The sequence below is a fragment of the Arachis ipaensis genome, chromosome B9 (assembly GCF_059453495.1).
Source record: "Arachis ipaensis isolate K30076 ecotype BB chromosome B9, ASM5945349v1, whole genome shotgun sequence".
Taxonomy (NCBI): Eukaryota; Viridiplantae; Streptophyta; class Magnoliopsida; order Fabales; family Fabaceae; genus Arachis; species Arachis ipaensis.
Window position 1 is genome coordinate 54,012,082 of NC_142444.1, and position 4,348 is coordinate 54,016,429.

A 4,348-nucleotide genomic window follows, 5' to 3' on the forward strand; every position below is an offset into this window, starting at 1 on the left:
CACATCGGTTCCGACCAGCGCAGAAGATCTCGTCCGAGATCGACCTACAGTTTCAGGCAACCCTCGGAACAGAAGGGTTCGGCCACTGGGGGTTTAAAGTGGTTATGATGTGTGAAAAGGAGGAAGTGATGGTTTGAATTTTGAGTGGGTGGGTGTAGGTGGGTGTATGAAGGTTTTGGAGGGGAATTGAAGGTGATTGGTGAAGGGTTCTTGGGAAAGGGTGATATAGGATTATGAGAAAGTAAGGTGAGTGGAGGTATGTGGGGATCCTGTGGGGTCCACAGATGCTGAGATGATCCTGTGGGGTCCACAGATCCTGAGGTGTCAAGGATTTGCATCCCTGCACCAATTAGGCATGTAAAACACCTTTGCATGCAATTCTGGCGTTTAAACGCCAAATTGATGCTTGTTCTGGGCGTTCAACGCCCAGATGTAGCATGTTTCTGGCGTTGAACGCCAGTTCTATGCTTGTTTCTGGCATTCAGCGCCAGCTCTATGCTCTGTTCTGGCGTTGAACGCCAGCCAGATGCTCCTTACTGGCGTTTAAACGCCAGTAAGTCCTTCCTCCAGGGTGTGATTTTCCTTCTGCTGTTTTTGATTCTGTTTTTAATTTTTGTAATTATTTTGTGACTCCACATGATCATGAACCTAATAAAACATGAAAGAAAAATAAAAATAAAAATAAAATTAGATAAATAAAATATGGGTTGCCTCCCAACAAGCATTTCTTTAATGTCAATAGCTTGACAGTGGGCTCTCACGGAGCCACACAGGTGATCAGGTCAATTTTATAGACTCCCAACACCAAACATAGAGTTTGGATGTGGGGATTCAACACCAAACTTAGAGTTTGGCTGAGGCCTCTCAACACCAAACTTAGAGTTTGACTGTGGGGGCTATAGTTGACTCTGTACTGAGAGAAGCTTTTCATGCTTCCTCTCCATTGTTACAGAAGGAGATTCTTGAGTTTTAAACACAAGGTTGTCCTCATTCAGTTGAAGGATCAATTCTCCTCTGTCTACATCAATCACAGCTCTTGCTGTGGCTAGGAAGGGTCTTCCAAGGATGATGGATTCATCCTCTTCCTTCCCAGTGTCTAGGATTATGAAATCAGCAGGGATGTAAAGGCCTTCAACCTTTACTAACACGTCCTCTACCTGACCATAAGCCTCTTTTCTTGAATTGTCTGCCATCTCTAATGAGATTCTAGCAGCTTGCACCTCAAAGATTCCCAGTTTCTCCATTACAGAGAGTGGCATGAGGTTTATCCCTGACCCAAGGTCATATAGAGCCTTCTCAAAGGTCATGGTGCCTATGGTACAAGGTATTAGGAACTTTCTAGGATCTTATCTCTTTTGAGGTAAAGTTTGCTAAACCCATGTATCTAGTTCACTAATGAGCAAGGGAGGTTCATCTTCCCAAGTCTCATTACCAAACAACTTGGCATTCAACTTCATGATGGCTCCTAGATATTGAGCAACTTGCTCTCTAGTTACATCTTCATCCTCTTCAGAAGGGGAATACTCATCAGGGCTCATGAATGGCATAAGGAGGTTCAATGGAATCTCTATGGTCTCTAGATGAGTTTCAGATTCCTTTGGTTCCTCAGAGGGAAATTCCTTGTTAATCACTGGACGTCCCAGTAGGTCTTCCTCCTTGGGATTCATGTCCTCCCCTTCCTCCTTGGATTCGGCCATGATGGTTATATCAATGGCCTTGCAATCTCTCTTTGGATTCTCTTCTATATTGCTTGGGAGAGTACTAGGAGGGGTTTCAGTGATCTTCTTACTCAGCTGGCCCACTTGTGCCTCCAAATTTCTAATGGAAGACCTTGTTTCATTCATGAAACTCATAGTGGCCTTAGATAGATCAGAGATTAAATTTGCTAAGCTAGATGGATTCTGCTCAGAATTCTCTATCTGTTGTTGAGTGGATGATGGAAAAGGTTTACTATTGTTAAACCTGTTTCTTCCACCATTATTAAAGCCTTGTTGAGGCTTTTGTTGATCCTTCCATGAGAGATTTGGGTGATTTCTCCATGAGGGGTTATAGGTGTTTCCATAAGGTTCACCCATATAATTTACCTCTGCTATTGCAGGGTTCTCAGGATCATAAGCTTCTTCTTCAGAAGATGCCTCTTGAGTACTGTTGGATGCAGCTTGCATTCCATTCAGACTCTGAGAAAGCATATTGGCCTGTTGAGTCAATATTTTTTTCTGGGCCAATATGGCATTCAGAGTATCAATTTCAAGAACTCCCTTCTTCTGAGGCGTCCCATTACTTACAGGATTCCTCTTAGAAGTGTACATAAACTGGTTATTAGCAACCATGTCAATGAGTTCTTGAGCTTCTGCAGGCGTTTTCTTTACGTGAATAGATCCACCTGCAGAAGTATCCAATGACATCTTAGCTAATTCAGACAGACCATCATAGAATATATCCAGGATGGTCTATTCTGAAAGCATGTCAGAAGGACACTTTTTGGTCAGTTGCTTATATCTCTCCCAAGCTTCATAGAGGGATTCACCTTCCTTCTGTCTGAAGGTTTGGACATCCACTCTAAGCTTACTAAGCTTTTGAGGAGGAAAGAACTTGGCTAAGAAAGCCTTGACCAACTTATCCCAAGAGTTCAGGCTGTCCTTGGGTTGAGAGTCCAACCATATTCTAGCTCTGTCTCTTACAGCAAAAGGGAAAAGCATGAGCCTGTAGACTTCAGGATCTACTCCATTAGTCTTAACAGTATCTCATATCTGCAAGAATTCAGTTAAGAACTGAAAGGGATCTTCAGATGGAAGTCCATGAAACTTGCAGTTTTGTTCTATCAGAGAAACTAATTGAGGTTTAAGCTCAAAATTGTTTGCTCCAATGGTAGGGATGGAGATGCTTCTTCCATGTAAATTGGAATTTGGTGCAGTAAAGTCACCAAGCATCTTCCTTGCATTATTATTATTTTTGGCTGCCATCTCCTCTTCCTTTTCGAAAATTTCTGTAAGGTTGTCTCTGGATTGTTGTAATTTAGCTGCTCTTAGTTTCCTCTTCAGAGTCTTTTCAGGTTCAGGGTCTGCTTCAACAAGAATGTTCTTGTCCTTGCTCCTGCTCATATAAAAAAGAATGGAACAGAAAATAATAATAGGGATCCTCTTTGCCTCAGTAGAGAGAGGTTCTTTTGTGTGAGTAGAAGAAGAAAGGGAATAAGAGTGAAGAAGAATGGATAATCCAAACACAAGGGTGAGGATAGGAGCAGAGATATGAGGTGAGGAGAAGTGTTAGTAGATGAATAAATAAATAGAAGGAGATGAGGGAGAGGAAATTTCGAAAATTAATTTTTGAAAAGAAGTTGATGATTTTCGAAAATTAAAGGAGAATTAAAATTAAAATTAAAATTTAAACAATTAATTAACTAAAAAGAATTTTTGAAAAAGAGGGAGGTATTTTCGAAAATTAGAGAGGGAAGAGTAGTTAGGTGGTTTTGAAAAAGATAAGAAACAAATAAAAAGTCAATTAGTTAGTTGAAAAATTTTTGAAAATTAATTTTTTAAAAGATAAGAAGATAAGAGTTAGAAAAGATATTTGAAAAATATGAAAAGTTATGATTAAAAAGATATGATTTTGAAAAAGATAAGATAAAAAGATATTTTTGAAAAAATATGATTGAAATTAGTTTTGAACAAGATTTGATTTTTAAAATCACAATTAATGACTTGATTCACAAGAAATCACAAGATATGATTTTAGAACTTAAAGTTTGAATCTTTCTTAACAAGTAAGTAACAAACTTGAAATTTTTGAATCAAAACATTAATTGTTGATGATATTTTCGAAAATATGATATAAAATTAAGAAAAAGATTTTTGAAAAATATTTTTAAAATTTTCGAAAATAAATAAGAAAAATGAAAAAGATATGATTTTTGAAAAAGATTTTGAAAAAGATAAGATTTTTAAATTGAAAATTTGATTTGACTCATAAGAAACAACTAAATTTTAAAAAGTTTTGAAAAAGTCAACTCAAATTTTTGAATTTATGAGAAGAAAAAGGGGAAGATATTTTTTTGATTTTTGAATTTTTAATGATGAAAGAGAAAAACATCAAAAAGACTCAATGCATGAAAATTTTGGATCAAAACATGTGATGCATGCAAGAACACTATGAATGTCAAGATGAACACCAAGAACACTTTGAATGTCAAGATGAACCCCAAGAACTTATTTTTGAAAGATTTTCAAGAGAAGAAAACATGCAAGACACCAAACTTAAAAATTTTTAATGCTTAGACAATATGAATGCAAGAATGCATATGAAAAACAAGAAAAGACACAAAACAAGAAAATATGAAGATCAAACAAAA

The 4,348-nt window shown here is 37.4% G+C and overlaps 1 non-coding gene across 1 annotated transcript; it reads left to right on the forward strand.

The window, feature by feature from the left end:
• The first annotated feature begins 2,459 nt into the window (after positions 1–2,459).
• Positions 2,460–2,567, forward strand: LOC148544688 (small nucleolar RNA R71). The gene has a single exon (XR_015901010.1). It is a non-coding gene; the product is annotated as a small nucleolar RNA R71 (small nucleolar RNA).
• Positions 2,568–4,348: the final 1,781 nt, after the last annotated feature.